Source organism: Corvus moneduloides, chromosome 11 (genome assembly GCF_009650955.1).
Source record: "Corvus moneduloides isolate bCorMon1 chromosome 11, bCorMon1.pri, whole genome shotgun sequence".
NCBI lineage: Eukaryota > Metazoa > Chordata > Aves > Passeriformes > Corvidae > Corvus > Corvus moneduloides.
The window spans coordinates 8661517-8688936 of record NC_045486.1 but is presented as its reverse complement, the minus strand read 5'-3'; the positions used below and the strand labels follow the sequence as shown (position 1 = coordinate 8688936).

The window sequence follows — 27420 nt, the reverse complement described above, 5'->3', positions numbered from 1 at the left end:
CGACCCCGCCAGGCAGCCCCCCGGTCCCCCGCCAGAAAGTTGGCGGTGCGCGGGTGCGTGCCCTCCCCACCCCACTCGTGTCCGCGGTGGTGGTCTTGCCGTGCCGCGTGCCGACCTTGGCAGGGCGGGGGGTGGGGAGAGGGGGCCGCGGGGCTGCGCGCCCGCTCCGCACCGGGCTAGATCTGTGCAGCCACCGCCGCGCACCCGCAGGAAAGGGGTTCCGCGGGCGGGGGCACTCCGCGACCACCGTGCCGTTCTCCCCCTCTTCGTACCCCACGGCCGGTGCCTGTGTATCGCTTCTCGCCCCACATCGAACCGCAGGGCTCGTGTGTAACGGGGCCGGGTGGGCGCTCGCCCGCCCCGCGCTGGGACCCGCGGCCCACCGCTCCCCCCGGCCCGGGAGAACTCGCGGCGCCCTCGCGGGGCTCGGGCTCCCGCCGCCTCCGCAGTGCCCGGGCCACCCGCCAGGGGCGCTGTGGCGCCGCCGGCGCCCCCGCGGGGCGCGCGCCCGTCCGCCGGCGCGCAGCGCGGGCCCCGCCCCGCGCGCTCCCGGGCCGCGCGCGCGTCGCTCGGGTTCCGCGGCTGGACGGAGCGCGCCGGCCGCGGCCCCGCGCCCCGAGGGATCGCGGTGTTTGCTTTGCCCTGCGCTTCCTCCCTCCCGGCGGGGATGGGGCGGGGGGTCCTCGGCGGGGCGCTTGCGGTGTGAGGCGCCCGGGGCAGCGCGAGCCCCTCTTCCCAGGGAACTGCGCTCCCCGCGCAACTTCTCCCGTCCTTTCCCTGGGCGCCCGAGGCAACCCTGGTTGTTCGCCGCGTCCAGGTGTGCAACAGCATAAAGAAATAATTAAATTCTGGAGGTTTTTTTAGGAACTTCCAGTTACGTTTTCCTCCCCCTCCCCCCCCCCCCCTTTAATTTTTTTTTTTTAACTTTTTCTTCCTGAAATACCCTTTTTTTTTTTTTTCTAACCCCAAATGCAGAGCTAGGCAGATAAACCCATCCTATTCCTTCCAGCAGTTTCTCCCATGGTAAAATGATTTGAAGCAAAAAGAAACTAAGTTGGGGAGAGGGTTAATACCTCTGCAGCTTTTGACGAAATATTTATCTTCTTTGTATTGATTTGTTCTCAGTTTCAGCCCTCGGAGTGATGCCTTTCGTTCTGGTTCTGATATATATTGTATAGTAATTACATCTAGAAGGCAGAATGCTGCAGGAAAACAAGCCCTGATGTTGGTTTAATACGACAGTATTGTATGACTTGCTGATTTAGATCAGCGATGTTTGAACCAGATAATATTTGCATTATGGTTTTAATATGAAGATGGATGCAAGCAGAGGGTAGTAGGACGCTTGCAGAGTGTTGCTAAACTCTTCAACGCCAGAAGCCGTAAAACAGCTGTGTAATACTTGGGACTGTTTCAGGGCTGTTCATCGCTAAAGGTTTGCCTGGAAAGCAAACTACTTTCCAGAAAGGCTTTTATGGCTTTAGTTTTTGTACAGACCTACCATGTTAGACCTCAGTGTCTTGCTTGCTCCCGTGTGCTTTCCTCTGAAGAGCAGCAGTACCTGGTGTGTGTGCAGGCGAGGGGTGGTGAGTGAAACATCCTGATACACGGGGATGCCTCAGACTCTGATCCCGTACATGAGAGATGCCCGAGGCAGGAAAGCTGCAGGGAGGATCTCTGTGGACTATAATAGGACATTGGTGCTGACAACATCCAATGGCAAATCATTGGAATTTGTGTTGGTGGGGAATCCCGGTCAGATATTAACCATTTAGTACCTACCACAAATGCTTCTGTACCTTTTCACAGGATTTTCTTGAGAGGATTAAAGAAGTAAGGTATTTGTCAGCTTGGTTTTAATTTGCAAACATCTTTCTTCTCTCTTCCTCTTATCTAGCTCCCTTTACATAGAAGAGAGGTCACTACTTGTTTTCTGCCCTGCAAATCACTTTACTTTGTGAGGAAATATAAAGGCTATTCTTTTGTTTGTTCAGTAACAATAAATGAACCATGTAGAAAATAAGTCTTTGCAGTATTTCTTTGTTAGGAGTGTTGTAATAGGGTTTCGCTGTTTAAGTAGGTATTTTTGTTGCTGTTCCTTTGGTTGCAGTAAGAGAAAGGAGTCACTGGCAAAAAAATGTGTGGGTGAGGTTTTCCTCTTTCTGAACTGTTCAGTGCATTTCTCTGTGGGCTTGTCACTGGTAATTGCATTGATTAATAAATCAAGCCAAGACACAAGGTAAGAGAGGTTGTTTCCATGGGGTCTGTTTGCTCATTAATCTAAATTCACAGTACCAAAAATCAGTAAGACACAAATATTAGCATTATAGTGATATCCTTACTATCTGATTTCTCAGTGCTTTGCCGAGAGAGTAAATATCTTCTTGTAAAGGAAAAAGTACACATTAGTGCAGTTCTTAGCTGTTAGTTTGACAATCCTGTTGTGTAAGGAATGACAGTTGCTAGCATTTTCTTAGGCTGGGTGCATAAATGAAAGTAATTTTCTTTAGTCTAGATTAGCTCTTTGGTAATGAATCAAATTGTTGCTAACCTGGTAACTGCCTAAATGGGTTTTGGATTTTGAGTCTTTGTAGATCTGAACTGAGAGTTAATTTTGCATATAACTGTCTTCTGCTTGGAGGAAAAATTATACTGGGAGCTATTCCTTATGAGCTAATCAAATACTACTTCAGATATTTTTAAAGGTGCAGAGAAGACTGGCTTTGTCTAGTAAAGATTTTGCAGAGGAAGGTGCATTGTGCACGTAGAGAAATACGGAATGTACAGGAGAGGGCCCTCCAAGACTTTATTTAGTCCTGTGGCTTTTATGAAGATGACACTTTGTATATTTTAATTATCCCTTATTTTCAGTGCTGTTTTAAAATATGCTCTATGTTACAGGAAGTTGCTAATGGAGTCCTTGCAGATAAAGACAGTCAAGTGAGCCTTCCCACGCTGCAGGAGCTGAGCTTGTGATTTGCTTCTTGTGGGGGAAACTCCAGGGAGAGCTTTGCTATTCCTTAGCAGGTTTGTGGTTAACAGCGCCTGGACCTGGCTTTCAGAAGTCTTTAAGTAGTCACAGGAGCTGTCTGTCCCAGCAGGCAGAGCAAGAGACTTCCTAAAGTTGGGAGGGAAGAAGAGGCATCACAGAAGGAAGGGAATTCAAAAAAAGAAATGAACACAGTTTGAGCGTAACTGGAATTCCCTCAGCCATATTGCAATATCTACAAAGCCTGTGTATCCAGGCTGGGGATGTTGCTGTGCTTGGAAGAACAAGGAGGATTTTTTGCCTATGTGTATGAGTTAGGATTTCTTTTATTGTTCTCTTATCCCCATACCCTCTCTTTTTTTTGTCTAGGAAAGGAGGATGTATAAGGATTTCTGACCCTGTTCAGAAAAAGGATGTCTTAGTGATGAGCTTCTGTAAGTCAAGCACAGAGATGCTGTGTCCTTCACCCATCCCACCTGCATCCACACTGGAAATCTTTGTGGAACAAATAGATCCTGCTTGGTACCATAAAAATTACTGAAACTCACCTATTGATTTCAGTAGGGTGGTTTCTGGGTCTTTGCAGGGACAAGTGTTGGCTGTAGTGTTATCAAGTTCTGTACATTTAATAGTTGGAATATGTTTCCAATTACAGAAAAGACAGCTAACAGTGAGGACTCCATCCATCTTATAATCAGTGCTCAAGGACTAACATACTTACGCTTTTCTGAAATAAATGTTAGTTGAGTCTAATTTAAATGTTCAAGTTTCATGGTTAAATTAAGGAAATGACTTCAAACTATTAATCTCAACTGTCCTTGGAAAAAAGTGCTAATCATTTGGTTGCTGCTTTTTAGCAGCCAAATGAACCTGTGGCATGGTGTGCTCTGAAGCCTAAGGGTCTAGTAATAACACTAGTTTAACTAATATATAACTTTAATCGGAGAAATTATGAAAAAATGGGGCTAATTTCTGTTCGCCCAAGTTATTGTGCTTCCATTTTTAAAGATCAGAGTTGTTCCTGTGTGTTGATGGAATTGTAGTTATTTATTATTATATGCTATCCTACTTTAATTCTAGACAACAATTCTTAAGTATTTTAGGAAGTGGAATCTCATCAGACAAATGCTCTTAAAAATACGTAGTCTGAGGATTTAGATATGCACCATATGGGTTAATTTACAGTTTATATATTCCTTCTGGGGACTGCTTGCTGCTCTAGGTACCTAAATATCAAGTTTTCCGTTCTTCGTGAGGTAAGCTCACGTCAGTGTTTCCTCCAAGTCAAAATTGTGGATCTGCATCTTCTTGCACAGGTTGATGGGAACGTAACTTCACAGATTGCCAGATACAGCCCAGTTCCATCAGGGAGTATCACTTTTGTGAACACATGCATGAGTTGGAAGCAAAGCAGAGAAGGAAGATGAACATTAATGCAGCCTTTCATCCTAAGCAGAAGAACCTGGGGTGTGGCCAACTGGAGGTGCCCAACTAGAGAATAACTTTTGATGAAAGCAACTAGTTTTCATATTTGTGTGTCAATAAACCTTTGGAGAAAAAAAAAAAGCACAGAAAAATGATCCTTGAGTGCTGTTAATTTTTCCATTACTCAGTATCTTGTGCTGATGAACATATTATCTGTATTGCAGGGTACAGATTACTTGACCCAGGACAAGTCGAATTGGCTTCTTTCTTTCAGTGGTGCTAACAGGTCCTCCAGCACTCCAACGTGATCTCAGCCACTTCAGTGAGGACAAGTATCCTCTTGAATGAATCTGGGCTGCACTGGTTGTGTCTCCAAATGCTTGCCTTTCAGTGTATACTCGTCTTCTTGAGGCACAGCTGCCACGACACAGCAGATTCCAGCTTTATGCCTTGAGCTGTCACATATTTGTGGCCTAAGCAGAATCTCTTCCCACCCTGAAAGTGAACAGATGAATTAGGGTGCAGATTGCAAGCACAGCAATGATGCTGCTGAGATACTCCACGGATATTGCTGATCTTGTCTCATTTTTCCTTTCCCCTGATATTACTACTGAGAGGCTGGAGGAAACAGTGGTGGGAATAAACTCACCCCTTGTCAGGAGGAGGAGTGAAGGCATAGGGCAGTAAGGAAGCTCAGGAGTTCATGCAACCACTGTAAGATGTGTTTTGCTACACAGAACGGCTCACTTTACAGCAATTTGAATTAGTATTCAAGTGAACTGTGGTTAAAGTGAAGTCAGTTAGTGTATGGCCCTTTTTTTAAAAATGTGGTTTTATTATGCATCTCTAAGTTTGCTTGGGAGTTGAAGTACTAGTGTTCTTAATTACTAAGTCATTTAAATAGTGATGAACTATTTTCTGGAACTTAAAACTTGACCACATCATGCACCTGCCAGCAGTACAGGCACATAAAATCTCAATTGATGTGGGTGTTGCAGTTTCTCTATGCATAAATGCTGCAGTGATGCCTGATAGATGTTTATCCTGTCCAGTGCCTGTTTCGAGGGACTTTAAATTCATAGTCTGGGGGCCTTGCTAAAGAAAATCCAGGTGTTTTGAGACTTGGATGCTTAGCTTGGGAAAGCTCCTTTGAAAAACACTTTTCTCTGCTTGCAGCAATGTAATGAATGAAACCTTGAGCCCTGAAGAGCTGCAGTGGTATTTAGAAGCAAAATGCAGGATGTTATTTGGTCTTGTGGCAGCTGCTTTGTTCTCTTTTTTTGAATTAAAATGTGCCTGTCTCCCCGACAGAGTGCTGTTAAAGTTCTTCTGTTGGGAGTCAGTTTATTCTGCTGACAGGAAAGGAAGGCTATCTGATAACTTCTTGAAGGCAAAGTGAAGAGTTGTTCAGTTTTCCCACACCTCACTCTTTCCATCTTCTCTTCTTGCAGGAGGCTTGTAAGAGATGTAGGAAATGCTATAATACTTGCTTTGACCAAAGCAGTGCCTTGCTCTTTTCTTGCTCCTATAAAAGTATCTGCTATTTGGATTATTGTTTTTTAGTAGTCTGAAGTCTTAGACCTGGAGTTCCTTTGAGAGTTTGTCAGGCTGGTTGATGACCGGTGTTGATTGTCCCAGAGTGGAAGGGGACTTCAGTGTAATATGAGGTGAACACTGAATAAGCAGGATATGATGGTAATGTTGTGCCAATACACTGCATAAGTCATTTTTCTACTGCAGAGGCAAATAGAAGCAATTCTGTCCTGACCCTTGTTGATGGTCCTCAGCTGAAAGCTAATGGCTTTCTTTTGGTCTCTTTACTTTTCTTTGAAACAAGAATGTCCCTGAAGTAACTCCCACTGCTGAGGACCACTCTCTGCCATTGTGTCAGTTTGGTGTGCTTAGAAATGCTTCCCTGTATAATCTTCCCACCCCCTTCCCCCTCTGGATTTTACAAGAATTTGGTTTATATATATTGGAGGTAGTGAAGTTAGTGATACATTTCTCAAAATAAATAGGTTTTTACAAAGAGCTTTATAGAGCAAGTTTAGTGAATTTTTTTTGGTAGATATTTGTTTATATAAACCTCAGTTTAGTGGCCTCAGCAGGAGGCTTGTGTTCATCCATCCCTCCCCACCCCCCTGGAAACAATAAAGAGATACCTCGTTGCTTTCAAATAATTAAGTACAGATCTACATTGCTGTCAAAAGTGAGTTTAAGAACTAAATTTTTGATAGATTTTCATTAGCATTTACATTACTAAGGTGCTTTTAGACTGATGGAGATTATGGTATAGATTTACTGCAGTCAAAGTAAAAATGAGGGACTGTGCAGCATGTCTGTCTCTTAAACACTGCATCCATTCACTAGATAGGCAGAGAGAACCACTTGAATGTCTCTTCTTGTTGGCCTCCATGCTACTTGTAGGTAGTTGATTTATTATTGTTACAGTGCAGTAGCTTGTGTATTTTGTATTTAAATCCATGCTTAAAATACAACTAAAATTTGCCTGTTGACAGCAGTTGCATCATATTTTAATTGGTGAGAATTGCTAATGGAGTGTTCAGGTTCTAAAATTAGTTGCTTATTTTTCCTTCTTTGCCCAAGGGTTTTGCATCAGATGATATAGTTTCTGTATAACTGTTTGTTTTCCAAAGTGACACCTTTGTACAGTTTTAGCTATTTAAGTAAGTGTTAAAAGTTTGTGCTCAGTGACAGCAGTTTCAGAAACTGTGACTTTTAAAATTGTTTCTTACTACATTGTTTATGCATTGAAAAGTGCTCCCCTTCTGTTTACTGTGAATTAATTCATTGTTATATTTGCAAACTGGGGGTGTAAAATTTGCAAGTTCTATGATGTCTTTTCTTGGTGCAATGACAGGTCCTCAGCTGCTGCACGCTGTCATGGCACAACTGATGCTGCTGTTGCTGTGGCAGCTTTCAGGTGAGGATTTGTCCCATAACCCTCATAATGACATAATTCTGAAACACAACCGTGCTTGTTATTGTCAATATTCCCATAGGGTGGCTTTGTGTCAAAGGGCTGCTGTTTTAATACTGTCTTTATACTTCTTGGAAAGTTTTACTGTGTGGTGAAATGCAAAACCAGCTCTTAATATGAGTCTGCCTGTGGTGAAGCAGAGGTATCCAGTCTGTCCATTAAAATTCTGGCTTTCTGGAGGATGCTTTATCATATGCATTAGTCCTTGGAATTGTTGCCAGTTGTCTCTTTGAAATCAATTATTTGTTTGATGCCCATTTTGAAGTATACTAAACTTCTTTCTATGAATGAAGTAGTTACCAAAATAAACACGTCACCAAAAAAAAGGGGTGCTTGAATTACTGAAGATCAAACTACAAATATACAACTACTTTAATAACTGTCTTTTATCTGTTTCACTCTTCTCTACTAGTTTAAAGAGCCCTCTGGTATTTTGTTAAAATGACAGTGTTTGCACATTACGATATAACCATGTTACAATGTCCTGATTAACCCAGTGACCTGAACCCTATGAGCCCTTTGCCAAGAGATTTTATCCAGTCCTTGAATAATTTTTGTCAGAATCTTTTTTTCTTTGGCCTTTCTCCAGGTTTCTTTTTCATTTTTTCTTTAGAAAGGTGCACACCAGCACTGAACACTGGTCTTGTTCATATCATGTATGTGCAATGCTATTGCCCTTTCTGTTTGTCCAGGGATTTTCAGTGGCCCATTTTTCTGCCACAGCAAGGAAGCTCATGTTGATTGTTTGCCTAGTATGACTTCTAGATCATTATTGGAGTCAGTGCTGAACAAAATACTCTGCTGCTCAGTGGATGTGGCCTGGATCACCGATCCTTACGATTTCTAATTTTATTAAAATAAACCCTTTGAATTTAATTCATCTTCTTTCCTTCTTTTCTTTTTTTTCTTTAAATGTGGCTTGAATGCTGCTATTATGGCAATTTTAGAAAGAGAAAGAAAGGCTTAAGCCCTCTGCAGTCTTAGTGTCTCAGATAATTTCTTCTGGTTTCATTTGTTTCCTTTTCAAGCCCAGGAGTTTTTAAGGGAGTAGCAATCAGTGCATCCTCTAACAGTCCAGATGATGTGGAGTTATCTAAAGAGGGTAACTCAGGCTTTGACTTCCGTCAGACATTGTACATTGAAGGTTTCACACAGCTCCTGAACCTGCCTGTGATCTTCTGGCCACAGTTATCACCCTTGTGTGAGGACAGAGCTGTGGATAAGAGATGATCTTCATCAGATACTTGGAGTAGGTATTACAATTTGGATGTAATCCCAAGGAGGCAGTAGATTTCTTAGGACTGTGGGGGAGGGTTTGCCATCCATACCCTCACACTGTTACTGTTAGTCATGCTGCTGGTTTTGGCAGAGAGTTTTTCTTTTTCTCCTCTGCTGGAAGTTGGTGGGAGGACTGGATATTGAGCTGTTTGCAAGAATTTAAATCTGCTCTGTTACTGGGACCCTATTTCCATTAGGGTGGCATCCCTTGGATGCTTTTAGCTTTTTACCTTGATTGTGTCTGATTAGCATCATATATCAAATGAGGAAAAAACAGTTCCTTCTCCCCCAGCTAATATTATCTGGAAGAGGCTGGGATCTGAAAAGGTAGGTGAGAAAGTGGAGAGATCTTTGTGGCTGAAGGAGAGAGGGAGACCTGCTTTCCAAATACAGGAGCCTTCACAAAAAACACTAAGACCTGATCTGTACCTACCAGGTAATCTTGGCTTAAGTTCTGGCATGCTGAAAGGGTCATAAATCATGCTTGATTGATCCTGATATTCTGGTGTGCTTTGGGCAGGCCCTGGCAGTGCATGCTGTCTGGAGAGCAGAGAGGAGTGACCAGGCAGTCTGCCAGGAAGGTTTTAATTAGCCTTTAATGTGATGGGCTGGATGACCATCACCAAAAGTCCCTTCTAGTGTTGTTCTGTGCTGCACACACTCTTCCTGTGCACCCTGAGCCCCTGCTCTGTGTCTGTGCTGGCTCTGGAGACTGGAGTCAAGTGGATCAGAGCTGCTGCAGCCTGGGAGAGTGGAGGTGCAGGCTCCTGTGCTGTACAGGGATGGGCAGCATGGTGCTGATTCTGGGACTTGCTAGAGCATGAAGCCTGCGAGTAATGTTAATAGGAATGTATTTCAATTTGTAACCCGTTCTTCTGTATCAAGATTGGACTACTTCTATTCTGTTCCATATGTGCATCACTTGGGGAAACATGCTGATAGTACTTAACATTTAATTGCTTCTCTTGATTTTATTTGTAAATTAGAATCTAGAGGATCCGTAAGAAAAAAACCAGTAGGGCTTAATTGGACAACATTTTAGAGTCACTAAAGAAAAGAGAACATAGCTTTTTGGCTTTTGGAGCTGAGACAAATGCAAACTTACTTATTGATCCGTACATATGATATCATATTTTAACTACTGTCTAAACTGGAGATCATCTCTATACTAGATTGCTTAAGAATCTGTCTATCTTATCACATCTTGTACTCATTTATAGTTGTTTCCATTTCTGGCTTTGTTGGAGAGACAGCTAGTGTTTCAACCTAAATTAAAATCAATAAGAAGCAATTTCATTTGTTTTTTAACTACTAGAGCAGACTTCTTTTTAGTGAGTCTCTGTTTGTTCAACTAAGTCACTTGGTTCTTTCCATCAAGATAATTGCCAGGCCTCATTAATTCCTAATTTTTGCATATGTAGGAATTGGTTTATTTTCCACTGTACCTAACAAAATGTCAAATATGATTTAAAATAAGCACTTACTTTAAGTCATCACTGAGAAATAAATGCAGTAAAAAATACTTGGCAGTTAGAAGTAGTTTAAAAATATCTTGGGGGCTGCAGTGAATACTGAGATGCTGGAGTCCTGCATTGGCACGGTAGCTCAGGCTTTCCCCAGTACATTTGGGCAGTGTTCTGCAGGGATGACTTCCAGTGGAAAAAGCAGAGTCTGGGTCTCTTTGCTTTCAGTCTTTGGCTTGGATATTTGTGCATTACACCAATTCATGTAAGAAGTTGTTGTTGTGTTGTCAGCTGGCTTTTACCCCACAGCCAGCAGATTGCCAGCAATAACAATTAACCTGAGTAAAATTCAACATGGAATTCACACTGCAGCAGTGCTGGGGCTTCGCAGGTAAGGCAGTGGTGAGCCATAACATAGTATTAGAGAAAATACTTGAAGGCAGTGCTCTGATGAAATGTCCAAACGAGGAAGTGTTGCTGCTCTTGTGAGTTGATCACAGGGTGTAGGAGATCATCCTTAGTGGTTTGCTGGAAAAGTAAATGCCTGTATTTTTTTCAGGTGGTTTGTTGGGTTGCTGTTATCTTGCTTAATGCTTCTTGTAATTTAAGAAATGTTGAAGAATTCCTAGAATTCTTAATTCTGAGTACAAGGACCTTTTGCTTGGTCTAAATCTCATTTCCTGTTTGACCCTCCTTTGAAGTGCCTAAGTGTTATGAGATACCTGTTACTCTAATTTCTTGGGTTCATTTTTCTCTCACCTTTTCTTTTCCTTCTGCTTGCTTTGATTCAGATATGTTTATGAATTAAGGAAGAGGGCAAACCAAGGGCAAAAAAAGGCAGACCTGGCTACCCTGGTAATCAAAGGAAGAGACTGTTCTTTTAACAGCTAAAGTAGTGTTTTGTAGGAACACAACATAATTAGTGACTAGATGACGTGATGAAGAGCACATTTCCTTCACCCTTGGAGGCAGCATAGGAGTTGTGTGTGAATTTCTTGAATTTGGTAACAAAACAGCAAGCCATCTCTTTTTAGCTAATCACTTAAAACCACACAGCAATTCATGTTTGTGTGCCAAGAAACCAGCTGTGTTTAAAAATACATGAGCAAACCTGGGATACAGTGATCCAGGGATGTAAGGTAAAAGTGACTTGTCCACACACTAGTGACACCTATCATAAGTGAATCCCAAGCCATGGTTCAGTGTAAGGAGTAATGCATCACAGCACAAACAGATGCTCTGTCAAAAGGGTAATTAATACTTCATGTCAAACACTATCTGCATGTACTGTTTTCCCTATTTCATGCTATTAAGCAGTGTGACCTTTTCTCTTTCAACAATTAGTTTCCAAGGTGAAAACCAACTTAGGAAGAAAATTAACTTTTTTCATTGGCTCTGAGGAGTCTTACAGTTTCACAGTAGTCTTGATTAAGCCTTCACGCTGTACAGTTTTGACTTCTAGCTTGATCAGTGCCTCTTCATTCCTGTTGTTTGAAATTGCATTCCCCTGTTCACTTCTGTATTTGGGAGACATGATCCAAATACAGTGGTGCAGAGACAGATGAGGTTTGTAAGATGCACACTATCAATGAGTAACAACTCCAGCTTGTCTCATTTGCACCCTATTAGTAACAAGTTCACTTGCTAAAAAGCTGAAGATCAGATCATAATTATTAATGTGCCTGGCAGTTATGCTTTCAGTTGAACTGAGGCTATGAGCACTTCATTTATGTAATGAAGCAGTGCTCTCTTTCTTTGCAAAACCAGGTGTTTCTAAACTATGTACACTGAGTATGAGACATGGGCCTTACAGTTTGATTTTTACAGTCTCCTTGCTTCTGATTTGCCTTTTTGCTTCTATTTGTGAAGTAAAGGCCATCCTGGAGTTTGCTGCTTTCAGTTGTATTCATTGGAAATGATGTTGAAGTGTGTGGGCCTTACTGCGAGTGTTCTTTATTGGTGAGGTGGACATGAAATACATGGCTTTGGTGAACACCATTTCTACTGGCTGTCTGGGGCATGCAATACTGAGAGAAATAAAGGATCAAAGCCAGGGGTAATGTCCTGTCTGCTCTGGAAAGCTGATGAACTATCCAGTGTTCCCCTTGGTGCCTTTCACTGATTTTTGCTGTGATTGATACAAGCAGCATCAGCAAAAATTGGACCTTTCTGCCTGCCCTTGCTGTCTTCAGACATGTGCTCTGTGAGAGGCCTGCTCACCTGTTTGTGTTTTATGATATGGCTTTGCTGTCCTGCCTTCCAGAATGACACTGAAGTGGTGCAAAGGTGGCTGTGAAGGAGCTAATGCTGTGGGTTTGGATATATAATAAAAAAGAGCTCCAGAGACCTGTTGGCTGGACTGTAAGAATAATGCAGGGTTAGTGTCTTTAATATTTGCAGCATGTCATGGAAATACCTTAGACTGAGGAATTGTATATTATTCAGAACTATCAATAACTTTAGAGAGCTGCTTTGCTATTCCTTTGTCCTTTCATTCTTGTCTGTCTTCCACTAATGACTTGCTCTGATGGTCACTGGTCTGTGGTTCTTCTGATTGTCTTTGCCATGTGGGTTCCTGTGTCATTCTCCTTGGCTGCAAAACCAAAATTCAGCACAAGGTGCAGTGTTGCCTTTCTGAGCACTGTGCTGTCCTTGCTGTAGGCATTTGCTTCTCATCTGCAGGAATCCTCCCACTGGGACTGGGGACTCCTTACTTTGCCCTGTCCCTCTCTGGTGTAGCTGGGCCCTTACACTCAGGCAGTGGTTGCTGTCCAGGGCTTAGGTGGGCTGCAAGGATGAGTTTGGTTCCTGGAATCATGGCTGCAGGTAGTTGTGTCGTCCATCCTGCTGGAGCTGATGGCCTGGAGCAGTTTTCCAGACACTGGGACCTGATTTCTCAGATATTTATTGTCTCTGGTAAGGAGGATGCTCTGATCCCCTTGGGTCATTGTCTGGTCTGTTGAGCACTCCTAAGGTCCTAAGTTGCTATGTATTGCTATATATATATATATATATATATATATATATATTTATGAATACAACTGCTTTTAAATACTGCCATAATAATAATTAAGCTTAGGAATTATATACCTGGATAGGTTTCTTCCATTAGTAAAGCAGTTAGTAGGTGGAATAGAACAAATATTCAGCAGATATTGTAGTAGTAGAGTAGAACTGACTTTTCACTGGGGATTCATATTGTGTGTCTGAATCCATGATTAGAGACACCATTGCAAAATCAGTTTGGCTTTCTTTTTTTAAGAATAGTCCTGTCCAACCAAGTAATGAGGCTGCTTTATAGGGCAGAAACCTCTTAGGTGGGTGATACTGAAGGGAGATGGCCTTGTGGTTCCTTTGGCTGAAGTGTCTTTTGCTACTGCTTTTCTGTTGGCTTTGAAGCCAGAATTTTAAGTGTCCAAATAAAAACTGGAAGCACCTGTTAATTTTGCACCAGGGTTGAAGTGGTGGAGAAGGGCTACATTACAGGTAGTTGGTTACACAGGACTATTGGTTTTGGTCTTGAAAAAAGTCCCCCTTCAGTCAGTGGAGATTTCTACCTTGAGTGTAATGGTGCAGCATCAGATGAAATCTGACTGGTGAATGACTTATTACAATGTTGACAAAAAAAACCTCATCTACCACAGGCTATGCTGATAGAGGACAATGATGCTTCATTGCAGTTTCTTCCCTGAAAAGCTACAGTGGCATTGATGTTTTATAGTTTACATGTTGCTTCATCAGTTTGGGCAGCTTGTGTCATGGAGGGGAAATGTGTGGAGATAGCTTGTTCCTTCACTGCTCTTCCTCATTGCAAAAAATGTGTCCATAGGCATTAGTGTTTAAAAACAAGCAATTTGAACAATCATGTTCACAGCCAGATTTCTCCCTTTTCCTGTCTAGGCTCTATTTTGCCAACAATGTATTTTCTTTAGTGTTTCAAGAAAAGCAGTAGAAACAGTGGCAACAGAGTCAGTGTAAAATACACATTGGTGTTCTAAAAATCAATTTAGTATGTATTTTAATCTAAACTTCAGCAATATTTTTCTTTGCTACTCCTTCCCCAGTTCCTATCTGTTTAGTGCCATCCCAGGAGTGTTTGTGAGGCCCAGAATTCTCACTGTGGAACATGGGAGAATTCTGCAAGTGATGATTATAAGGAAATTGCATGGCACAGTATGCCAGATCACAGGTGATTTGCTCAAGCATAGAAGAGTTGAAAGGATCTGATGACAGTTTTGAGGGAAAAAGTCTGAATGCTACCATGATTCTGAGAGACTTTGTATTGTAGGATCTCAAACAGGATAGTTTTGGTGTCCTGGTTTGAACCTTACTGTGAAGAAATGCAGGCTTTGAAGAGGGATGGGCTGTGTTGACCCTGAAGACCTCAGTGTCTCCTGATGTTCGCATATCCCTGAGAAGGGCACCAATGGACTGGGCTGTAGCTATTTTTTGAGATGATGAAGCTGAACAAACCTGCTAAAAATACCTTATTAAGTTGGCTTGTGTGTAACCAGCACTTCTCAGATGACGGTCTGCATTTTCATCAGTTCCAGGACATCGAACCTGGTTGAATTGCTCTAGCTTTGGTTTCTGGGGTTGGATGTGACAGCTACAGAAGAGTTGTGTGTGATACTCCATCCTTGCAGTGAAGGCCAGTGTAAACACATCACACCTGTGACTGGCAAACTAGACTCCTCTGCTCTCCTTTGACCAAAGTCACTCCTGATTTAGAAGCATTTAAATTTAATTAGACTTGAACTATTTGGACCATGTTCATCTCAGTATAATCATAAAACACAGTCTGTCCTGGTTCTTTATGTTCCTGTGTCTTGTATGATGCTAAAACATGCCAGTAAGGAGACACTAGGGAAAGCATCCAGTTGTGTCCTTGAATTCAGTGACATAGATTGTTTTGGTCAAAGAAACATTGTGGAATTATTTCCTCATTGCATTCTCCCAGCTGAGTGAGGGTGGCTTGAGGGTTTGGTTAATGTGGATGCTGAAGATGTATGTTTGGATGAGAAGCTCTGAGGAAGTAGCTGTGCTTTCTCCCTCCCAGACTCTGGCTCAGCAGGGTGCTGGCAAAGTATTTGGTGGTGCTTTCAAGACCTGCTGCACAAGGATGAGCAGTTGTATACCCAGGTAAATGCAGCCCAGGCTGACTGACACAGGAGGGCTTCTCACTCTTGTGGCAAAGGACGAGGTCAACTTCTGTGCTGCATCTTGTTGAGCTTAGCTCAGGTAGGTATCAAATGCCAGACTTCCTCCTGCTTTAATTTGTGTAAAGACAGAGTGAGAGAGCAGCCAGGCCGTCTTGACCTGGGAGTTGTTTGTTTATGCAGGTGCCAGCCTACCTGATTTGTCTGCTTGGGAAGCAAGATAAGGAGAAGTTTGTGCTGCACAGCAACAGTTTGAACTGAGTGGATCCAAGTGTTTGGGAGGACTCTGGTATCTTTCTGGGCAATGTTTATCATGCCAGCAGATGTACTTAGGGGTCCCAGTGCCTTGCAATGCTGAGTTATGAGTACATTGACAGTGAAGAAGAGAAGGTGCATATTCTCCAGGGAATCTTTTTTCCTTTAATGGCTTGAATTCCTTTAGGATGCACCTGTCTTATCAGACCATGCTACACTTCAGAATAAAGGAGCCTTTCCTCAGTATTACCTGAGGTTCTCTGACCTAGGGGATGCTACAGCTACACCTTCACTTTTTCAGCTTCTCTAAGGTTGGCTGTAGGAGAAATCTGTTTTTTCAAAAACTATTATGAAACTCTGGAGTTCCATAATCATGAAATCAGCATTGACACTGAGCTGGTGGAATTTTTCAAAGAGGACAAATAGCAGTAGTCTTTCCATTTCTCTTTAATCAGATAATCTCTTCTGAGAAAGGCTGTGAGCTGGTAAACTGATATGCAGTGGCTGAGACAGATCAAAAATGGTACAGCTGCTAATTACTGATTACTTTCTGAAAAAGCAGTTCTTTTTGGTGTGTAAAATAAATTGTCTCTATGTGATGGTATTGGGATGCTGTTGATCATGCAATAACCATCCTCACAAGCCTGAGTTTTCATTTTAAAAGGCATCATTGTCTGTTAAATATTTGGGCATTCATACTCCCCCTGGGTTGATCAACTATTTGAAATGCATTATCTCACAGTGCTGTCACAATTAAAGAATGGCATGCTCAGGTGAAAGGAAGGGTTTGTCTGTTTTGTAGATTGGAGAGATATGCTCAGTGAAAATGAACATCCTCCCAAGGTTAAATTAGCTGTTTAAAGCTCCTCCAATTACAATCTTGGATAGAAGGATTTTTTTTTTTTTTTTTTTTACATGGATAGGAGTTAGCAGAGAACAAATGACATAATTGGAGGGGGAGACAGACTTCATATGTGCTTTCTTCTGAAAGAGTGAGAGGGAGAAGACAATGCCAGGGAACTGCCTTCAGATCGTAGTCCTTTCTGGTTGCTTTTATTTCAAGCAGTCTTTGCAGATTGGGAAAGAAAGAAAGAAGAATAAATATTTGTGTAAAAATGTCCCGTGACTTCTCCCAGGTGTGCTATGTGGGGCTTGATGCTATCTGTCCTTTTTTGTAAAAAAAGTGAGTCTCATATTGGGATATATAAATAGGCTGCTTTTGCTTGCATATAGCACAGGAGAATGTATTAGCTGGTGAGGTGAACTGACATATTCCTTTGTGCACAAGTTATAACAACTTAAATGAAAATTACACTCAGAGCAAGAGAATGCACTCTGTTTAAATTAGATAAGGAGATTATGACAGAAAAAGATCACTGAATAAAGGGGGTTTTAAACTAGATACTGAAATAAATGCATGACTTCAAACTTTGTCCTGCCAGAATTTATTAATAAAACACAATGAGGCTTTTGGAATACAATGAAGACCTCTTCCTTTGAAGGTTACAATGTAATTTGTGTAATTGTGTTTGTATAATTTGACTTCAAGATCTGTTGTTGTAATTTTGTAAACTGCAGATCTTGCTGCAATCTGCTGCATTTTTCTTATGCCTCACACTGACACATCTAATTGCCTCATAAGTATATACTCTGTTTAAAGCCATTGCACTGCCCTCTGGACCTTGAAGAATTCATCTTCTGGTCTATAATGATAGTCTGTGTGTGGATCTTATCTGTGCAGCATCTGGCCACCTTTGCTTGCTCCCTTACTAAGCATGCACAGCTAATTGCCATTCTGAATAACCTCGGATTATGACCACACAGCTGAAGAGAACTTACTGTATGATGCCTTAATTTCTCCCAGCTGCAGAATGCCCTCTCTTGGCAGGGAAGCCAGAACGCGGAGTCACAGGCATCCTCTTGGAGCTGGCTGATCCTTGCTGAGAAATCCCCCTTCATTGTATGTGTGTGGCACAGTTTCAGCTGATCTTGTGCTCAGTGTGTTTCCTGCTGGAGTGGGGTGCAAGAGTAGCTTTGGGCAAGGTAGTGATTGGTATGTGTGTAATTCTGAATATATTATTCTAATGATACTCTTATTAAATGGGTTTTAAACTCTTGGGTTTTCTCAATACAAAGTGGGTGCTGAAACTTAGAAAAAAGTTACCATTTTGGTACTATTTTGTTGCTGAATTCCTTTGAAATCAACAGACACTGTTGGCAAACAATTCATGTTCTAAGGCATTAATGCTTTGTGTTGGGTTTGTTCACTTGGAGAATCTGAGTTTGCTCTTGGCTGATGAAGGAGGGAGAAATTTTAAATCTGGGATAAAAGTTCAAAACACTGCTGAGGGAGATAAAACCAAATTGGATAAGAGAAGCCTGTGGGAGAGTTGAGGGCAGGGAGTCATGTTGAGGAGTCAAGTCACTGAGCTCTGGGTGCAAGCAAAGCTAATTTAAAGATGGGGTTTTGTTGTATTACAGCAATTTCTCCAATGGCTTTACACAGCAGGGCCTGAAGAAATAGCTGTTGTCAAAACCATTGGAAACTTAACATGCCTTTGAATCTTAAAATTACAGGGTTTTTTTTCTAATTATTTAGGAAAGACACCTCTTCACATATATATTGATTCTTAAATGAATGGTATGGGACTTGAAAAGAAATAGTGTAATTTACAACTTATTCCTGTATCCTTGGATTGAAATATGTGTAGAGTTCAGAATAGAAGATGTTGAGTGAAGTTATACAAGCTTAATAAAAATAAACCTATACATGACTTTGCATAAATGGAGGAAAAATCAAAGGACTAACAAATTTGCATAGATAATATTTGAATTGTTAATTTATATTGCAATTCATTGCAAGGATGTAATTTTTAATTAAGAATAAAATGTGGTAGATATTTTAAATGGGAAATGATTGTAATTGCAGATAGAAATTGAGGTAATGAGAACGGGTTTAATTAATTGTTAACATTTTTCTATTTTGTTTTTTTGGTTTTTTTTAAAAGGCTTGTGGTCTGTGGACATGAGATTTGTTTTGTAGATGTGTGTATTTAAACATAGAATGATTAAGGCATGAAATGTTGGCAGCAAACGGAGTTTTAGTCCTCAGTTGTATGTGTTGCTTGAAAGGCTCTGGATGGATGTATGTTGGGGAATCTTGTTAGACTGATTTTGGTGGTTTTAGGATTGGTGTGAAACTGAGGTATAGAAACTATTTCCAAAATGTCCTCTTTAAGCCATAATTATATTTTACTGTGGGTTTCACAGATGATACAGATACTTCACTGGAGAAATTGAGGTTGTGTTTGTCCCCACTAACATTTGCCCTTAAAGTTCCCCATTGATGAACATGACAGCATTGACCTGAACTGAACTCCCCAAGATTTTGCTCTGTTGTGCTCAGTCTGTGGTTACCTGACATGGCCCTTCAGGAAGCTGTGGGCAGCTCTTGGTACAGCTGAGCAGATCCCTGCCTGCCAGGGAAGGAAGGAGAACCTGAGTGAGCAGCTTCTGACATCAAAAACTCTACATGTGTTGGGGGAGGGTTCCTACAGCTCCAAAGAGCAGTGTGTACAGCCAGGGAGAGAAAGAAGATGATGCTGCTGGACGCAAAGAAACTCCAGGTGTGTGCAGAAGCAGCCCCGCTGTTTTGCTGTGTCCCAAGGGTATTTCAGACACAGCCTGTTCTGAGCAGCACTGGATGCTCCCACTGTTGGAGAAGGTCCCTTGGCTCTGTGTGCAGCACCAAAGTATGGCACTTTATAATTTCTTCTTGTCAAGGTCTCTGAAGATTCACAGTCTTCTATTTAGGGAAATGCAGTGTGAAAACCTACAGAACAACCACTTCCTATTCAGATAGCTGTGACACTGAGGTAAAGAAAAATACTTGAGTGGATTCCTTAGAAAAGAGGTACTATTTCCATTTGAAAACTTGGTAAACTTATTTATCAAGCTTGGAACTCTGCATTCAGAAAGGATTTTGAAGTGAACAAAATTAGTGTTGCCACTTATGTTAAGAAGCACGTATGAAGTCTCTGTCATCTTTGGTTGCAGAGGGACTTGGAGAAAACTACAATTAGCACTAATTGGCATTGTGTCTGAATCTTCTGTTTGTTGGTGTGAGAATGGACCCTTGAAATGATTGGCGGGAGCTACCTGCCTGCTCTAATTCCCTCAAGAGCTGTTCTGTTGCAGTGCAGCACATCACAAATGAAATGAGTGTTTACCAGAAGCAGCCAGCTAATGCGTGCCTGAATAATCCATGCAGCACAGATGCTGAAATTCAGTGCAAGGTAACTTGGTGTGCTGGGTACTGGTAGCTGTAATAATGATGGAATAAATTTTTTTTTCTGAGAATCCTAGAGTTTTGACTCTTGCAGATTACCACATCACGTTCTGTGATTATCCACAGAACGGGTGGAAGAGGTTTGGCACACCAAACAGTTGTCCAATCTTTTCAATATGTGGGGGTGGTTTTTTTCATTTTGCATTTTTTTGCCTTGTCACTTGGAAAGCAGTGTTGCATCTGAAATCTAGCTTGTTATCCATGTTGGTCAGGGGAAGATTTTTGCCAAATTAGATAAAAAACTCTATATGTAGAAAGACACATCCCTGATTGGTTTAGGGTAAATATAATAGAAACCTAAAGAGTAAATTAATATTCAGTAAAATGATGAGAGAATTTACTTGAATGGCAATGTAATGGGGTTTTTTTCCCCTCTGAAGTGTGCAACCAGAGATATGAAGTGTGGTAATGCCACTAGGGTAATATACAGCTGATAGCAGTGCAGTCATTTGCATTTCTTCCCCTTACCTTGTGTTTCTTTTTTTTTCCCTGAAGCACATGTGTTGGGAATTGAAAATGCAGTTTGCCTATTGTACACTGGCAGTAATCTTTCAGTTTTTTTTAAAGTAAAAAATGAGTCCACAAACATGAGCAGCCACTGATGTATGGGGCTATTGATGGAAATTGAATTTGCAAAGGGAAAATGGGATTTGGTTGTAGTCTGAAATGATAACGATGTAGCCCAAATGGATTTGTAATGGTCATTCATTCATTTTTTTCTGCAATTTTGTGGGTTGACAAAACATTTATGCTGGTGACTATGAAAGTAGTCCAGGTTCACTCTGTGTGGGAGTTACTAGCTAATGGCAAATAAAAGTATGCAAAATCCCACAGACTTCAATAGGGGAAGGATGGGATGCTGTGATTTATTTTCTTAAGAGGGGAAAAAATGGTTGGGGTAGTGCTTCTTTGAGAGTTAAGAAATAATGAAAGCAAAATGTACCTTGACATAATTCTTAAAAATGTATGGATTTGTAGTATCAACCTAGTGAGTGCTTTATGTAGCACAACAAATGTAGGAGAGACTTTGCACCTGGTCTGGGTAAGTACAGATCTGGCCCTGAAGAATTTCCAGTGCAACTATGATTAAACTACTGTGCATTACATTGAGCTGCTGGGTTAGCTGCTGTGTTCCTGTAAGCTGTACCTGTGTGACAATCCCCAGCAGCCTATAGTCTGAATTTGGGGCTGCCAGTGGACTGCAGATTTTTTTTTTTTTTTTTAATCCTGGGTACAGTTTTATGTGCCTTATGATAGTATGTATTGTTCTGATTTCAGTGTAGCTCTGTCTTCCCTCCTGTGAAAGCAAAAGAATGACATGCCAGTGTTTATATGGTCAGAATAAACTGGTGGTGACAGGATAATGATAATGGTGTGGATGGATTTTTGGCTTTGTTTTCATCTTGTTTCTATTTTTTCCTTCTTTTTTTGGACCAGTGAACGTCACACTTTTAAACTGCCTTCCATTTTAACCAGAGTATAGTCCTTGTTAAATGTTGTATAATTTAAAAGTATGAATAGAAGTAATTATGGAGTATGGGAAAAAGTGCTTTTGGCTTTATAAATATATCCCTTTTTATAAATTTTTTCCATTTAAAATCATTGCAGCCATTGGTTGAGATGCAAAGGCCCACGTACACATGCCCGTGTAATGGAATCTGATGATCTGTGTGGGTCCTTTCCAATGCAGAACATTCTGTGAATCTGCTCTCAAGCTGCAGAAGGCAAAAAGGGAGCATGTGTGGAAAACAGGGCGCTGATTTACCTGTAGTTAATATTGCCCCTGTTTTCATCGTGCCACTGATTAAAGCCTGAGCTTCCTGAACAAGAGCTTGGCTTTAATGGTCTGGAGCCCTTGTGGGGCTGTCCTGGGGGAGAGCAGGCAGCAGGGCTGGCTGGAGCCACAGGAAACCGCCCATTGTGAGCAGGATCCCTCAAGTATTTCCTGCAGTGTAACTTCAGCTGTTTTGGCTACAGGCCTTACTGCCTTTGTACTTTTTTTTTTTTTTTTTTTTTTTTTGTAAGCACTCCATGAATGGTTCTGATGCAGAAAAGACTGTGAGCATCATAAATCTGTTTATTTTAATTGGCTTTGCTGTCCTGAGAAGCTCAGGGCAGAAAAGAGCCAGGCAGCTCAGAGGGCTGTGGGTGGGGTTTGGTTTGTTTAAATATCAGTATTTGGAAGCTGCTGGTTTGTTTTAGAACCAAGTGGGCTGGGTCGGTTGAACATCCCATTTGGGCGAACGGTTTGGGGTAGAGACTTCTCCCCTGTTAGCATCTGCAGATCTCTCCAGAGCCTGGAGTACTGCAGCACTATAAATAGCATTAAGGAGCAGCCCTTCTCCCTATCTCCTTCCTTTGTGAATGATGGCAGGGTTTTTTTGTTGTTGTTTTTCATAATTCAGGATTGGCTTCTAAACAGGCTGGTTTCTTCCCATGATATAGTAATTCATGTTTCTGAAGCAGAGGTCTGAAACTACCTGAACTGTAATATCACAGAACGGGTTGAGGTTGAAAGATTTGCACCTTTAACAAAATTAATCTCAGAGGGAGGTGACCCCATAAAAAGTCATTTTGCAGTTTCACCCCAGTGCAGTGAGTGCTGTGAAAGGCCAGGTGCCAGCAGCTATGAAGTGTAGTTGACACAGGGTTTGTGGGGGCCCTTCAGGAGCAACAGAGTTGCAGGCATTGATGGATGCCATGAGAACTCACAGGTAAAACCAGCCTGCAGGCAGCCTGTGTGACGTTTTGACTTTGTGCTCAAGGCACAGACAAGTAAGTGTGGCTAGAACCATCGTGTTATTGACTTTGGAGCAGGAGCTCTTAGCTAATGTAGGAGAGACTCCTACTTCATACTGTTAGGTTTCATACTCTGTACCCAGCTGGGTGTGTGAGGTAGCCGCCATCAGTGCCTTTGGTTTAATGCTGTGTTCTTTTTACATTGACTCAGCCCATTTTTACTTCTTGGCCTTAACTCAGGAACATGCTTAAACATGAACTTAACTCTTGAATTCTTTAAATGTGTTATTAAATTGGAGCCAAAATGGTGAAAGTGAGAAGTTTCTCACTAAACAAGTAAATTACTGTTATTTTTTTTCCCCAAAAACTATAAGAAACTATTCTTTCTGAAGCCAAGTAGGCGATTTATTGCTTGGTGTTTCCCTTTTGATTTGGAAAATGTTTCTGTTCCTCTTACAATTTGCTGCATGTACAGTTCAAATGTCCTTTCACATACTGCAAAGGCAAGGAAATTGACGCATCAGTGCATCCAAATTTTCTTGGATCCAAGTCCTGTGAAAGTCTCTGGTTTGTTGTGAGTGAGGTTGGTTTCTCTCCTCTCTCCTGCAATTCCGTAGAGGTTCACAGTGCTGCAGCTCTATTATGAAGTGTTTTGGTGATACGGTATTAATAAGATGGAATTGTCCAGTGTAGCTGCCTTGGGGTGATTTTATGATGATACTCTATTCCCTAATCGTCTGCTTTATGCCCAGAAATGGCTGCTGTAGCTCTAAGATGAACCAGGGGTGGGGCCGGAGCCTCGGAGTTCAAAGTCTTCGCAGGGTGTGCTGGGCGCACGTGGACCAGGACATTAGATTGCTCCTTTTGTTGGATTAGTTTTTGCTTGCTTAGGCAAGAAGCTGCTGTTTTTCTCACCCCACCTTTTTCTCTGGACTCCAGCAGAGATCCTTTACTTGGTTTTTTGTTTTCGTTTAATTTCTTCTTTTTTGTTTGTTTTTTGTTCTTTAGTTGGTTTTTGGGTTTGTTTTTGGTTTTTGTTGTTGTGGTGGTTTTGGGGGGTTTTTTGTTTGGTTGGTTTTTGGGGGTTTTTTTTGTTGTTTTGGTTTTTTGGTTTTGGGGTTTTTTTGTTTTGTTTTTTCCCTTGAACTGTTTTGGCTTGGTTTTTTTGCCTCCCCTCTCGGGAGCCTGAGGGGGCTGTGCCGGACGGTCCAAGCCCCAGGAAAGACCAAGCCAGCAAAAGAAAAGACACCAAAACCTACCAGCTTCACCTGCTATGAGGGGGAGACCAAGGCCAGAAAGGTTCCCATCTGCTCTGCCCGAGCGGCTGCGTGAGCTCCTGTTCCTCCCCTGCCCTGAGACAAAGGGGTCTGCTGCATCTTTGCCTCCCGGCCACGCAGCCTGTGCGGGGTGGAGGTGAAGGTTTTGAAATTTCAATATCTAGCATTTATTGAATCCTTTTCTGTGCCTTGCGGGGACCCTTTTTTTTTTTGTTTGTTTTTTTAAATAGGGTTTTTTTCACTTTCACCCACTGGTATTCATTTCTCTCATTGGCAAACAGGATTATCGAAGCCCTTCTCTTTAGAGGAAATGCTCATTCCAGGGCATTTTCTCCTAAAATTTCTCTCTAAACCAAGACAGTAGCCCAGTAATGTTTTGGTTGATCAGCGGGAATATTTTTTATAGTGTATCTATGTATGTGCAGATGTTTGATTTGTATACTTTTATTCAATGGCCCATGGGCTTCAGTTGTTTTACTGGAAGTAGCAAGTATTTTTTATCTTTTCCTTACATAGCACCCACATAAAACATTTTATTCATGAAACATTTATGGTAACAATCTATTAAGAGGAAGACGAAGGTTTTCCTCTGAAGACACTCTCCAAAATGTTTAGCTGAAATGAACCCTGTTCTCCAGCAGTTTTGTATGCATTATGCTGCCTCGTACTGCAGGTTTAAAAGGTCCCCGTGATGTAATGCAATGATACCTTCGTGTGCAAAGCTGCTTGGAAGCAATCTGAGTCAACAGGAAAGCAGTATCTTCTTAAAGCTTCTGACTTATGTTAGTTTTGTGATCTCAGGTATGAAGGAGATAAAAAGGGCAAGGGTTTACTGTAGATTCTCCTGAAGGCATGTAGAGTTCTTGAAGTAGTAATAAATGGCAGATTGAAATTGATCTCAGTGAGGCTTCCAGTGTTAAGCAGTGTTACAGAAGTAAATGAGTTCAGTTTTTTAGCTGCTTCATCAAATGGATCATGTTGTATCATGGTGTCAAGAAATGACTTTACCTGAAAATGTCAGCTATTTCTGGGCCTTTCTGGAGTGCCTCTAGAACAGTCAGCTAAACATTGTAATGAATGATTGAATGACTGTGCATATACACACACACATCATACTAATAGAAGAGATAATGTTCTTGAAGACAAGATTAAGGATTCAGAGGACCATTATAAGCAGAAATATTTTTTTCTAAGTGAAGGGGAGATTATTAAAATGTTCAAATAATTATTAATACTGCTAGGAAGTGGTAGAAGAAAAACTGTCTGGTTCAGCTGGTACGGATGAGCAACTTTAAAATAACAATATGCTGTGAATCACTTCCTTAAAGTGACAGGATGGCTTGGTGTGTTGCTACCAGTGATGATCCTGTTGGCTTGGGTACTTTTCAAGAGAACAGAGGGACAAATGTATTGCTGTATGTTCTTCTACAGTGGAGGGCAACTGACTTTGTGGCTGCTAGATGGACATGGTGATAGGCTGACATAAGCAGCTCTTTGAATACAGAGCCTGCACACAGAGCCTTGATCAAATTTACCATCAGCCAAAACAGGCACATTTCTGCTGAATTCAGTGGAGTTGTCCCTGGTTTCACTGCTTCAGTCACTGACAGGTGGTTTGCTTTGGATGGGCAGGTATTAGCTGTACTGAGTGGGGACATTCTTGGTGTTCTCTGATGCCGAAATAGCACTGAATTGCATTGTGGGTTTCTGTGAACCCATATACCCTGAAATAGTTACATGGTGAAGGGAAGTTTGTAAGAAATAAACATGGGGGATTTTTATAAACACTTTCTTCAGTTTGTTTTGTTTTTAATTTCTTATGGATGTATGGTCCATAGAAGATAATCTAATAGTCATGCCCAGCACTGTTTTTACCCCAAAATCTTTCCTGCACTTCTGTTCTTCACAGCAATGCTCAAAGGTTTAATCTACTTGTACTAGCAATTGTTCAGAGAGCTCTAATGGAAGGTTTTTTTAAAGTATGATGTACTAAGTACATTATGTGTTTTTCTAGGCTCTACAGTTTCCAGAGGAAAGAATTTCAATTTTGTGCGTTCCCAAATGCTTAGAATGTCCAAAATCTGATGGAGAAGTACTTGGTTTTCTAGGGAAGGATAGAACTTAGTGTATTATCTTCCATGGATGAATAAAGCTATTCTATTTTTGTTCTGCCTCACTGGTGTTAAATTCATGAAATGCAAATCTGAAGTGTACGTACTGTGCATATTTGCCTTAACCCTGGAAAAGAATAGCAGTGTATTACTAAGCACAGAACAATTTTTCAAGGTGTCAGTTTACATTCCTTTTGCTTACTAATGAACTATGGAAATTGGTTACTAATGAGCTATAGAAATGGAGATTCTGCCTTCTCCCAAGAATGAAAGTGTTCTCCACACAGTAGGTAAAATGACTTGTTACAGGTAGTGGAGAATATAAGCTGTTCGATATATTGCTTTTATGTTCTAGAGGGTCAAAACTTCACCAGCTCCCAACTTTGCTGTCACTGCCTACAGTTTTCTTCTAATAACTCTAAAAAGTTTCTTCATCATCAATACATAAATCCTCAGCACTTTAGTAAGCAGATTCTTGCAAATAGAAATAATAAGCCAAGAGATACTGAATCAAAAGGGAACCTGGGCAATTTAGGTTTGCTTGGAAAGGCTGCATTTCTAAACATTGACTGCTGTACATCAATCCTTGTGTACTGTGTGACATTTGAGAACACAGGTACTCCAATGTCTGGTTTCTTTGTTTTAGTGCTTGAGCACAAAAACCAGGGAGACAAAATCTATTAAGTGTGTAGGAGGAGGTAGAAGGCAGATTTTTCCAGCCTCTTGCAAATCAGCTGAAGATGAAACTGAACTTTGAAAAGAGATTAGGCAAGAGCACCTCCACTTGTGTATATGAATTTCAAGTCTCGTGAGCTTGAAGCCAGTAAGTTTATGTACAAATAAAATGTTAACCCACCTTAGAGATGTTGAATGTGTGTTTGTATACGCACACGCATATAGTAGTACACAAAGGCTTTGGAAGGATTGTTATTTCTTTACTCAAGAGTGATGAAGTGTTCAGCGATTGGGAAGAAACTAAATGCAAACAGAAATAGATGGAAACCATTTCAAATGCCTTGTTGTGCACCCTTCAAAACCAAGCATTCTTTCCAGAGGAGCATGAATGTATGTTTTTTCAAAAGAAAATTCTTGGTTAGAGGGACTAGAAGGTGTAAATAAAAAGGGGAAACTTACTGTAAAAAAATACAAACAAGGCAGCAGCAGTAAAACTACTTGTAAGGGAAGGTAAGTGTCACTTAAGAAGTACTGGACAACTGCTTTATGCTTAATGAGAAGAAATATGTTGAATTCAAAGACAAACCAAAATATGAAATGTTATTAGTGAGAAATTTGCCAATATTCATTCATCTATATGATTCTAAATGAATGTCTGTTCTGTACTAAGAGGGAAACCAGCTGCTGTGTTTCTGTATTG

At 41.3% G+C, this 27420-nt stretch overlaps 1 protein-coding gene and 1 long non-coding RNA gene across 2 annotated transcripts in view; both read left to right on the top strand.

Moving 5' to 3' along the window:
- The window catches only part of PTPRG (protein tyrosine phosphatase receptor type G), a 402551-nt gene that overhangs the window by 761 nt on the left and 374370 nt on the right, over window positions 1-27420 (top strand). The gene's annotated exons all lie outside the window — the stretch shown is intronic.
- LOC116449656 lies at window positions 613-8291 on the top strand. Its single transcript, XR_004242482.1, has 4 exons — window positions 613-817; window positions 2902-3027; window positions 3359-3423; window positions 4306-8291. It is a non-coding gene; the product is annotated as an uncharacterized LOC116449656 (long non-coding RNA).